Source organism: Eucalyptus grandis, chromosome 3 (genome assembly GCF_016545825.1).
Source record: "Eucalyptus grandis isolate ANBG69807.140 chromosome 3, ASM1654582v1, whole genome shotgun sequence".
In the NCBI taxonomy this organism is placed as follows: Eukaryota; Viridiplantae; Streptophyta; class Magnoliopsida; order Myrtales; family Myrtaceae; genus Eucalyptus; species Eucalyptus grandis.
In genome coordinates, this window is record NC_052614.1 from 10201457 (window position 1) to 10214924 (window position 13468).

The 13468-nt window shown below is 38.7% G+C and overlaps 1 pseudogene; it reads left to right on the forward strand.

The window, feature by feature from the left end:
* Nucleotides 1-13468, forward strand: part of LOC120291269 — a 59693-nt pseudogene extending 46225 nt beyond the window's left edge.

Consider the following 13468-nt stretch of genomic DNA (forward strand, 5'->3'; position numbering starts at 1 on the left):
TGACTGACTCTGTACTCGTTCAACGACGACAGGTGGAGTTTGGGTTCCTAAACCTGAGAGCATCTCGCTCTGGTTTTCTGGTCTAAGCTTCGACGGAAGGGGGAAGCGTCTTGTATATAGTCTTAGGCCTTCGATTGGGGTCCCATCATTGCCGTCCAGTGCGGAATGTGGGTTGCACAGTTTCAGGATTGACATAATCGAGAGAAACTAAATCAATGAAAAGTACAGTTGTTTCGCCTTCAAATGGAAGAGGGGAGTTCTTCCCTCGAAGGAGACCCAGCGAAGGTCGTCTCGAAAGAAAATTCGTCTCCCATGGTGATGATCCAGATGTTTTTACTTTCACGAGTGGTTGAATTGAGCCCGTTGATCGCTCGGTGTCCTCGGTTCACACACAATCGAAACGTTTTGGGCCACAAAGCCCACACTTATTTCAAACTCGCTCTCATCAAGTAAATTATAAAGAAAATGACACTAACGATCTCTTAACTTTAACTTACTATGTCATGTGATTTCTAAAATTCTACTTTGTTCGATGTAGTCTATGAATTATAATCCAATGTGCAATGTGGTTTCTAAGCTTTCAATTTATTTAATGTAATCCATAAACTTTTAATACATGTTTAATTAGTCTTTCAACTATATAAAAATGTTTAATATTGTCTTCAAACTTGAATTAATGAAATGAAAACATTAAACATTTGTATATAGTTTATAAACTAAATCAAACATGTACCAAAAGTTTATAAAAGTTCAGGGATTATATATGTTGAACAAATTAACATTTCAGAGACCACATTGAACATTAGATCAAAGGTCAGGGACCATTTATGTTATTATACCAAAATTATAACAATAATAAATAACAAGGTGGTGCTATTTTCACTAAATCCATTGAATTTCCATTGAATCATTCGACTTCTATTTAAACTCGTGACTTCAAATTTATTTACTTTCTTTCTTTTTTATTTTCCTAAGATTTTACTCCCTAAAAATTAATTTTGTTGAAAAGAGAAATTTTCAAGAAATCTAATTCTTTTATAGGTTGTCAAGAAAATTCATTGATTTATTGTCTAGTAAAAGTTATTTAAAAAAAAATTACCATAGACACTTTTTGACACAATCACTTGTTTACGAATTTTCATTTTTATTGTGCATACCACTATCAAGTCCTTTCTTATTGATTGTCTTTTGTACACTTACATATATTTAAATGATTGAATGAAACAAAAGAAAAAACCCCTCTTTAAAGATTATCTAAAGTAAGATGGCAATTATATTGTCTAACGTGAAACTTATGAAATTTAATCAAATAAAAAATAGCATAAAATAGGAGCTCTTTTTAATGTCAATGAAATCTCATCATTTTGGATTGACAGAGATTAATGTCATCCGTGAAATGTTTACCAAAAAAAAAAAAAAAAAAAATCAAGATAAGAAAATGTTTGATGATGATATGCATAACTAAAGTAAAAGTTTATAAACATACAATCGCGAAAAAAAAAAAATTATCTATGCTAAAAATTTTCTAGATTCTACTTGACATATATGCATAAATTTTATAAAAGAAAATTAGATTTCTTAGGAATTTCTCTTTTCAAAAAAATTATTTTTACAGGAGTAAAATTTGAAAAAAAAAAAAAAAAAAGCGAAGAAAACGCAGTCCCTTTAATATATATGAGATTTCCACATAAAAAATTTAAAAATTGAGAAATGTTTAATTATGACAAATAAATTTTAAATAGAAACACAAAAAAATTAACAAAGAAAAAAAGTAAATAAATGGAGTCGCCACTCTAAATTGTGATTAGAGGACCGACTGTAGAATTGTCCTTTTAGCGAAAATGGGAGCTTTTTTTTTAGCGGTATCGTAAATGGAAATAGCATCGCCTTTTAATAATAATAATTATAATAAATCTTCTAACCTCTTCCAGTTCGAGGACCACGCTCTCTCTCCTTCTTCATCAGCGGAGAAGCCACTTCCCTTGCCATGGTAAAGTCGCTGAATCGGCCCTTCAATTCCATTCTCTTCAACTCCCACTTGAATCACCGTCATCCCCTCTTGCCGATTTCCCGGATTCATTTCTCCGTCCTTCGTTTCGTGACGTTTCTTCTTGTTGTTTATACAATGCAGGCTACAAAAGGGATTGCCAGTCCAGTGCCGATCTCGTGGTACCCGACGCTGTCTGTGTTGATGCTCGCCATCGGACTTGTCATCACGGCTTCTTTCTTCATGTAAGCTCCCATCTGATCCCCGAGCGCTTTCCCAAGAAAAGGGTTCTCTGTTTTTTTGTTTCTTGGGCGTAATTGCGTTGAGCTCTTTGCTGTCCGGATCAAATGAAGGATTTTTTTTTTTTTTTTTTTTTAATGAGTCGAGTGCTTTCTTGAGTTGATGATGATTGCATATTGTGCTGATGGAAGGCGATATGGGTTTTTCATATGACCCTTTTTGGGGGAGTAATTTTGATGCTCTAATTTGGGACATAGAATTGTAGGAAGAGGGGCTTTTTCATATGCGCATGAGAGCCACCATTTACTTGCACATATGAGGAAGTGGCACTTACTGTGCTTAATCCTCGATCTGATCATAGGGTCGATGATATTGCCCTCGTCGGCTATTCTTCTTGAAGCTGTTTGATGACAGCATTGCCATTTAGGCATTCTCTGTGAAGAAAGGTCAATTGGAATCCAGTTCAGTCGAATAATTACTAGTTTTGAGTTTGCAAAACATATTTATATTAGTTCTATTGTTTAATTTGATAATAGTTACCTGATGCCTTCATCTTCCACATCTCCTGTCTTTGTTAGCAAGAGAATTCTTCAGTACTTATGCAAACAAGGCTTGTTATTCCGAGCCTTGAGCATCACTATTGGGTAACTTTGGCGTGGTGTTATATTTCTTTTATTAGAAGGCATATAAGCCTTTTAAACGGTCATAGATATGAGTGCAGGGAAGTCCCTTAATATGGATTGAGCAGAAAGGGAGTAAACATATCCCATTCGGTTCCTTCATGGTAGTGGAGGCAAAATGGTATCTAGATATAGTTGTGAAAGGTCCCTTTATAAGAGCTGGTGCATATTTGGTGCAAAGCCTGGTTTTAGATTCCTATATGTCCTCGGTTTAACAGTTTTTTATTTATTTATTTATTTTACACATAGGCTTCAATTGAACTAGTTGTTGCAATTTTAATGGCATATGGTGTCGTTTTATTACCTCATGCACAAATCGAAGAATTCCATGATTACGATGAGGGTCTGTCCTGCATAGTTCTTGCTGCGAAGTTGTTGCATTTTCTTTTTGGGTCTGGCTATCTCTTTGTTTTCCAACAGGAGTATACTGTAATTTGCTGAACTTCTTGCCTAGGCATTGTATTGTTATTACAAGTTTCTAGTAATTGGATCGGGGATGGGAAGTTGAGCCTACCGCCATCTTGACAAGTTGAGCCTGGGGTTGGATCTTATAATTCTCGGTTAGATCATAGATGAAATTTCAATCAAGCCATCGTCCACTCTAAGCCCAAGCCCCAAGAAATAGCCCATCTATTTACAATTAACTGGGCTAGAGGTGATCGGTGGCTGGTTTGGAGTGGGCTGGCCTTCAAATTGGCCTAATCCAGGTCAGTTCGTCGACAATCATTTTTCAGCTTGGGTGGGTTCGGCTTGGCTCGACTCGTTGTGTGTCGAGTTGGCCCCTATAAGTTAAAATAGGGGCATTAACAAGCTGGTTTGGGTATTTTTTACACCCCTAGTTATAACTAACGTGTCTTTGTTAAGAGGCAACTTTGGTGGCACCAGAGGCATCGGGGATGGGAAGACTAGGAATAGGTCTGGATTTTGGGAGGTGAATTACTTGAGAGATAAGAGGCATTTTGGTCATTTCAATTGCTTGTCAAGATACCATTGCTGTTATTCTTGTATCGTACAAAAACTCGTGTATAGCAAGTCATAGTTCCTTGTATATATACTTTATTAACAACGCCTAAGGAAATGACTATCGTCATCTACAAAGTCGCCAGCAGAACTATCTATATTCACGGGAAGTGCACTATGCTCTAAGCTCGAACATCGGGGAAATGTTGGCTTAGATGGCAAGACAATTTGCTCGTCTTTCTTGTGGTCTTCCTTTGAGTTTTAATAATAGCATTTCAAGAGTAAAATCATGAAGAAAAGTGATGGTCGATTATGAAAAGTAGTGATGGTGGGAAAATGTGTTTATTAATAGGATTAAATCATACATTATTCATCGCAACTGTTCATAACAACAACTCTCTTTCTCTTCTTCTCTTTTCACACACAAGTTTTATAGCATATTCAATGTGAAATTTCACAAGAGAATTGAATAATTGCTGAAATTGTTTTTCCGCGGTTTTGTTGTATATTTTGGATGTATTTTTTTAAAAATCTGACAGTAACAATTATGGGGAAAATAATACTTTTAAGCACAATGATTTTCATTATGTATCAAAGAATTATAAATTTCTGCTCTATTTTCATTGGCAAACAAATTTCTTCAACATGCACTAGATCGTACGAGGAAAGTACGCCTTTTAAGATCACCCAGGTAGATTAGGTGAGGTATGTGAAAGCTGGCTTTGATAGTGTTATGGAAAGCAATTGATCAAATAATAAAATAGATAGAACAAGAAAATAAATTGACACTAGATTTACGTGATTTGATCGTTGTGACCTATATTCATGGAGAGAGCAATGACGAATCTCACTATAGATCAAGTGATACCATGAAAATTACATGCTTGAGTCACTTAAACACTCTTAGTAATTCTCAAGCCCCAATTGTACCAAATGACATACGTTGTGTTTACTCTCAAAATTCCTTGTAAAGTAATCTCTTAATCTTAAAAAAAAAATTATACACGAATTCTTACTACAAGAATTTCATCGGCCATTTCATATATGCAAAGATGTAATTGACGAGAAGACGTGTGGCGCCAAGATGAAAATCTCAACGAATTTTAATCCAAACAAATAGACGTGCCGTCACCGATGCATTCTGCTTTAGGCCCACCTCTAAGACAATAATTATATGTTCATATGGAGCATGGAATCAATATCCCTCTGATTCCCGCAGGCCAACGTTGGAAGCCGACTCCAACTTGCAGAAGGAAAGCTCATATCTCTTGCTTTGCTGATTTTGTCTAGAATATCTTTAACTTTTATCAAAAATTCATCAAATAAACTTTCCTCTTATATTTTCCTTTGCAGATCCCATATGATATTTTTCATATCTAAGAGTTATAGAGACTAAAGTTCGAAACTTGTTTGAAGCGCATCTGAAAAATTAACTTCATTCTTCCCTACAATTCATGTCAAGACTTTTGTTTACGGGTTTAAACTTGAGACATCTTCACATTGGCTCAATATTTTAACTAAGTCACAATCGCTTTGCCAAAAAAAAAAAAATCGAATTTTATCGCTACTCTCCTATAGCCCCTGATGGGCTTGACCACCACAGATATTTTCCAAGTCTAAGTATTGCTTGAAATTCGCCATAATCGAGGATCTCATTAGAACACTAACTCCACATGCACCTTTAACTGCTGCGTAGGGATTTTCTGACGCAACCTCTTTAACTGTAGATAAGGCACTATTGTTGCATTCATATTTGTTAGGAAACCGATTGCATTACTTATCAATATTAGCAATTATAGTAATTATTGGCTCTATAAGCTCCACCTTACTATAAGCACCATTCGTGTCGATTACTCCACTAGTACTCGCTATCTCAGGAGTTTCTAGGTGTAACTTCAAGTTGAACACCATTCAAATTCGTATGAATACTACTATAATCACTTCTAGCCAAAAGTACCAAAGACTCATGAAATGTAACTTTTCTGATGATTACAGGTGAATTTAATTTCATGCACCACAACCGACTCACCCAGTGCATAACTAGACCACACTTCTTCGGGAGTTCAACATCCAATCATAGTCGATGGGGATCTATTCATCAAATAGCTCACCGTACTAAGCACATCTGTCAGGAATCTCCTAGTCATATTAGCATTAGATAGCATTTTATGAGCCGTCTTTAGTAACATTGTGCTTATCAATTCAGTAATATATTGTGGTTCATTAGCATTAGTGCAATGTTTCATTATGCCTTCTTTTATGCATAACTCATTTAACAGCTTCAAGCAAAACTTTTTATTCTATCGTTAGTCTGCACTTGCTTGATCATCTTATTGGTGTCATTTGCGATCAAAATTCTCAACTGCATGATCCTGACAATAATATCAAACTTGTATCTCGTCATAAACATCTATGTCTTCATCGAGTAATTATCAACAACTATTAGCATAAGTCCAACACTCTTCCTTGAAGGAAACCATGACAATCTGTGAACATTAAAGTGAATTAATTCTGCAATTTCTTTGGTTTCTTTGACAATCGTACTGAATTGCATTTTCTACAGTTGATCTAAATCACAGAATCTACATACATTTAGTTGGTTAGCAATATAACCACATAGCAGTTTTCTTTTACTTAAAACTTTCATGTTTCTCTCACCAATATGCCCCAAATGTACATGCTACAAGTTAGACTCTCAAAAAGACGTATTTGACGTCTTTGCAGCGAAATTTGTTATTGTCTTACCTTGAAGTTCATATAGGCTGCAATGCTTGATTTCTTTTATTATTACCAAGGCACCTCAAATAATTTTCAAAGCTTCACATTCTGAAAAATATTAACACCCAATTGAATCCAGGGCACTCAAGGAAATCAAGTTCTTTTTCAACATTAAAACACGTGTCACTCCAATCAATATCCTCATGATATCATCATGCATTCCGATTCTAACATTGCCAACACCAACAACTTTGCATTCAGCATTGTTCCCCAATTGTCTTTTTACTATTATCCATGCTTTGATAAGTAGTAAACTAGTTTCTATTTGGTGTAGCATGAAAAGAACAATCAGAATCCATAATCCGTCAATCAAACGATGAATCATTAGTGATAAACAAGACAAAATCAACATTATCCAAATCACCATTAGTTACAACTGCAACATTATATGCAAAACTAATTATAATTACCTTACCCTTCTCATTCTTCAGCTTAAGGCAATTCCTTTCAAGGTGCCCCCTTATGCCACAGTTCCAAAGACAATACCACTAGTCCTAGATTGACCGTCTATTCATGTTCATACTACTCTTGTTAACGCAGTTTGTAGTTCTTTCTCTGATTTCACCTATTAAAGCAACATATACAAGTTCACCAGATTCACTTCTATGTATGTCCTCACTTAGAATTAAATCTCGAATCCCATCAAACGTCAGGTTTGTTGACCCAGAGGAATTGCTAGCAGCCGTAAGAGTAGTATTCCAACTATTAGGCAATGGGGATAACAGAATCAAGCACGTACTTTATCTTCAAAGTCAATTTGCAACCAACGCACCTTCACTCATCTTTAAGTTAAACAAATAGACGCCGTTGACTGTAGAGGGCTTCTCATACACATCTAGTAGGGCTTTCATCAAATCAGTAACAGTTTTCTCTTTCACAATGTTAAACATGACATAACAAGCCAACGTCAACCGAATAATACTCATAGCTCGTTTATCAAGCATATCCCAATCAGCTTGCTCCATTGTCTTTGTTTCTCCCTAGACAGGGCAAGTGCGGTTTCATCTAATAGAGATAATCTTCAATATGTATCTTCTAGAAACTAAAGTCCTTTCTATCAAATCCGTCGATTCTCACTTTTCCTTATTCTATTGCCATTGATTCGCTTCAACTTAGCCAAGTTAAGCTCTGATAGCAATTGTTGCACAAAGTGAGCAATCAAACAATAAGATAGACAGAAAATCAGACACTAGATTTACCTAATTTGGTCGTAGAGACTTAAGTCCATAGAGAGAGCAACAACAAATTCCATTATAGATCAAGCGATACAACATATATTACATACTTGAGTCACTTAAACACTTCCAGTGTTTCCCAAGTACCAATTACACCAATAACACATACAGTGTTTAACCTTATAATTCCTCGCGAAATAATATCTCAATCTCATGAAAGAATATACGAATTCTTATCACAAGAATTTCATTGGCTATCTCACATTTGCAAAGATGTAATTGATGAGAAGATGTGCGGCGCCAGGATGAAATTCTCAATGAATTTTAATCCAAACAAATAGATGTGCCGTCACCAATGCCTTCTGCTTCATGCCCACCTCCAAGACAAAATAATTATATATTTATATGGAGCATGGTATCAATATCCCTCTGATTCCTTCATGCCAACGTTGGAAACCAACTCCAACTTGTAGAAGGAAAGCTCACGTCTCTTCTTTGGCTGATATTATCCAGAATATCTTTTACTTTTATTCAAAAGTCATCATACAAACTATTTTCCTTTGATGATCCCACAAGATACTTTCCTTATCTGAGAGTTATCGAAATTGAAGTTCGAAACTTGTCCCAAGTGCATCTAAAAAATATGTTAGGACTTTCATTTATGGACTTAAACTCGGAACATATTTTAAGAAATGCCACCCGATTGCATGAGAAAAAAAATACTATAAGCCCGAACTTCAGCATCTATACATAACCGAAGAAACTGAGAACGCAATAGCTGCTGCCAACGAGCAATGTCAGACCACCACCGTCAGATTCGGCCGTGAATATCACGTCGTTGCATGTCACAAATACTTCAAATGCAGGAACCCACCACGCGCCTAAGCCGAACCTCCTACCGGAGCTCAAAACGACCTTCACCCTCACTTAATAGAGAACTCATTTGCCCGGGGCAAGTCGGAGTGAAAATGAGCTCGAACAGTCGTGTGGCTCGCGGCTTTTTGAATGAAGGGACTGAACTTGGTGTGGGCCAAAGGAGCGGAGCCCAAGTAAATGGTGACCTTCGTGTGGGAGTACTTTACTGGGATGAGTTTGCTTGGGTTTTCGACGGAGAAGACGAGGGTCCATTCGGCGGTGACATGAGAGCTGGAGGAGACATTGAAGGAAGAGAGGGACGAGGCTGGGTCAAGGGAGAACGTCGGGGACATGGTGGCGGGGATGGCTAGGAAGATGATGATGGGGAAGCAGAGAGAGACTACCGCAGTCACGAGGTACGGTTGGATCATCTTGCGGCGCCAGCAAGAACGGTGGTCGTGGGCCTCTTTCTCGATCCCGGGAAGGGAGGACGCGGTTTGCTGCATGACTGGCTCTGTACCTCGTTCTGCAGACGAACAGGTTCCAGTTGCGTTCCTAACCTGGGAGCACTCTCTGGTTTTTGGGTCTGATATTCGAGAGTGAGGGAAGCTTTTTATATGGTTTTCCTTTCCGAGTAGATGTCGGCCGAGTCCTCGCGGCTGCCCATCCGAAAGTTAGACATGCCAACATCGGTGTCAACATCGGTGTCAAGATCGGGAAACTGGAAAGAAGCTTAAAAATGAGCGGCATAAGGCCAAAGAATGCGGCTGGGGAAGAACATACAATGTCGTTTCTTCCGCAATTGCGGCTGCCGGCGGAGAAAAGAAGGCCCACCAAGAAGATTGGGAAAGCAGTTGTCGGATAAATTTCTTAGATGCAGCATCTATGATGCATGATGCATGGCGCCAATCGAGTCTTAATCTATGGTGTTTCCTCGAAGGTAACTCATCTAGAGAGGAGCTACGCCATTGGAGGCGATGGAGAATGTGCTTCAAATTTGAAGGGTCATATGTGTCGGCGACTATCGAGATTTCTTTTCTTTTTTGGAGAATTGAGTTCCTTACTTGTTCACGTTATCCAAAATGTTTGGCCGGGAAGCCGCACTTATATCTAAATTCTAACTTGTTCCCCAATCAAACGAAAATGACAATTACAATGATAATAATAACAATAATAACCTATTACAAATTTTCACTATGATCTCAAATTTTTCTTGCATCCAAAAATCATCATTGATTTCTTCAAAATAGTAAGTTATTATCGTAATCTGTGATTTCATTAACACCCTAACCTTTATATAAAACGACAACAACAACCTCTTGATGTTGATAATTATAAAGAAATTAGTCGTGGATACTTTGGATGCTAGGTAGATTTGAGATTAGAGTGAAAGTTAATGATTTTTTTTAGATTAAAAAAAAAGTCAAGATAAAATCTAGATTGGACCTAAAGTTGAGTTTTTTTTTTTTTTTTTTTGAGAATATTAAACCTAATATTAATTATTAATAGAACTTCTTAACTCGCTGATCACCAAGTTCGAGAACGGCGGCGTCTCCTTCTTCACCAGAGAGATTACTCTCACTCGCCATGCCATCGTAAAGTCCAAGAATCGACCCTTCAAGTTCAATCTCTAAATTCCCACTCGTTCTGCCAATGAATCACCGTCATTCTCGTTTCCGAATTTTCTTGTACTCATGTAACATCCCGAGCCTCATTGTGTAATATTGTCTGCTTTGGGTCACCTGCCCTGGCACGGACGCACCGCCATCCCAGCCACGGTCTTTTCCCTTGCGGCTTTAAAACGCGTTACACAGGTTAGAGGGACCCAAGTCTTATAAGCTAACCAAGACCTCCCTCCCTAGGCGATGTGGGACAAGAGAGGAGGCTGTCACACTCTCCACCTCTTAACAGAATAGCGTCCGGGCCTCACTGTATAATATTGTCCGCTTTGGGTCACCCGTCCGCATCGGGAGTCTCCACCTCTTAACCCAGGACGTATTGCCATCCCAGCCACGGTATTTTCCCTTACGGCTTTAAAACGCGTTACACAGGTTAGAGGGACCCAAGCCTTATAAGATCCCCAGGCGATGTGGGACAAGAGAGGAGGCTGTCACACTCTCCACCTCTTAACAGAAGAGCGTCCGGGCCTCACTGTGTAATATTGTCCACTTTGGGTCACCCGTCCGCGTCGGGAGTCTCCACCTCTTAATAGAAGAACGTCCGGGCCTCACTGTGTAATATTGTCCGCTTTGGGTCACCCGTCCACGTCGGGAGTCGGCTCTGATACCACTTGTAACATCCCGGTCACACTCTCCACCTCTTAACAAAAGAGCGTCCGGGGCTCACTGTGTACGGGCCTCACTGTGTAATATTGTCCGCTTTGGGTCTCACCCGTCCGCGTCAGGAGTCGGCTCTGATACCACTTGTAACATCCTGGGCTCACTGTGTACGGGCCTCACTGTGTAATATTGTCCGCTTTGGGTCTCACCCGTCCGCGTCAGGAGTCGGCTCTGATACCACTTGTAACATCCTGGGCCTCACTGTGTAATATTGTCCGCTTTGGGTCACCTGCCCTAGCGCGGACGCACCGCCATCCCAGCCACAGTATTTTCCCTTACGGCTTTAAAATGCGTTATACAGGTTAGAGGGACCCAAGCCTTATAAGCTAACCAAGACCTCCCTCCCTAAGCGATGTGGGACAAGAGAGGAGGCTGTCACAACTCATCTCTACTTTTCTTTTCTGTTTATATATTTCTACAATGAAGGCTCCAAAAACGGTTACCGGTCCAGTGCCGATCTCGTGGTACCCGACACTGTCCGTGTTCATGCTCGCTGTCGGACTCGTCATCACGGCTTCTTTCTTCATGTAAGCTCCCATCTGATCCCCAAGCGCTTTCCCAAAAGAAAAGGATTCTTCTTCTTCTTCTTCTTCTTCTTCTTCTTCTTCTTCTTCTTCTTCTTCTTGTTTTTTTTTGGTCGGGCGTACTTGCATTGCGCTCTATGCTGTTCGGATAAAATGATTACCTTTTTATGCGTCAAAGTGTTTTCTTGAGTTAATGATATTAATGACCGGATGATGGCATATCGGGTTGATTGAAGGCGATGAGGGTTTTGCCATATGCCCTTTTTTTGGAGGAGCAATTTTGATACTCTAATCTGGGACATAAAATTCTAGGAAGAGGGGCCTTTTGATATCTGCAAGAGAGCCTCCATTTACTTGCACGTTTGGGGAAGTGGCACTCACGGTGCTTAATCTTCGAGCCGATCTTTTCTCCAGCAAAGGTCGACGATATCGATCTTGTTGGCTAGTTTTCTTGAAGCAATCAGGTGATAGCATTAAGGCATTCTCTGGGAAGAGAGGTGAATCGGAATGCCGGTTGGTCTTTTACCAGTCAAACTAATTGCGGCTTTTAAAGATCAGTCAAATGATTATTATTTTTGAGTTCGTGATCGGAACTGGTGTTTCTTTCCTTATCCTAGAAAGGGAAAAGAACGAGTCGCTATTTTAGTTTTCCATGGATCTGAAATGAATGGATTTTGTTTCACGTATCAAACACTATATAGATTCCTTCATGCAAATTGCAATTTTACATCAATTCTATTGCCAAATTCTATTGTCTAAGTTGGCAATAGTTACCAGATGCCTACATCTTCCGCATTTACTGTCTTTGTTAGTGACAGGATTCTACAGAAGTTGAACAAAAAAGGCTAGTTATCCTGAGCCTCAAGAATCATTCATGGGTAACTGTGGTGGTGTTTTTTTCTATTTATTAGAAGGCTTAGAAAACGGCCTTTAAATGTACTTAGATATGAGTTAGATATGAGTGTGAGAAAGTCCCTTAATATGAATTGAGCAGAAAGTGAACAAACATATCCTATCCGGTTCCTTCATGGTAGTGGAGGCGAATTGGTATCTGATATTGTCGTGAACTTGCGAGAAGGTCCCTTAATAAGAGCTGGTGCATATTGGTACAAAGCCTGGTTATAAATTCCCAAATGTTCTCGGTTTTAAGGTTATTTGACATGGGCTTCGATCGAACCAGTCATTGCGATTTCAGTGGCCAATGGTGTAGCTGTTTTTGCTCCTGCACAAAATGAAGATTCCATGATTATGAGGAGAGTCTGTGTTGCATGGTTCTTACTGCGAAGTTCTCTAAATTTGAAATTTTCTATGTGGAATGTCTGGCCATCTCTACATTTTCTAACAAGAGTACACAGTAATTTGCTGAACTTCAAGCATAGGTATTTGCTACATTATCACGAATATCCAGTAATTGGATCGGTCCATGCCAGAAACTTTCTTGTTGTTGATCATTATACAGTTTTAAACATGCTTTCTTGTGTTTCAAGCTATGAAGGGAACTCTTCTAGGTGAAATCGTAGCCTAGCCAAGGAGCTTTTTACCGGAGCCGCGGCATCCATCTTCGTGGTATTTCACTTCATCTATGGTCTTAAATTGCATAAGAGTTCTCATGTGCTATTCAAAATCATATCCTGAACTTCAGTTATTGACACTAAAATAGCCGTCATGTCATCTTCTTTTGCGATCCTTGCGTCAATGGATTTTCTTTGGACACTCCAGTGAGCCATCCTTTTTTTTTCCTCATTGGATTAAAGGGTTGGGTCATTTGAATGCAAATCACAAAGATTGACTAGGATGATAATTAGAGTAAAACACTGGATCTGTTAATGCACAAAAATTCACATGAATTTATTCATGATAACATGCTTTTGCGATAATGCAGGGTTTTGGGTCATTGTTCTTACTCCTCTCTTGGGGTGTTTACGTCTGA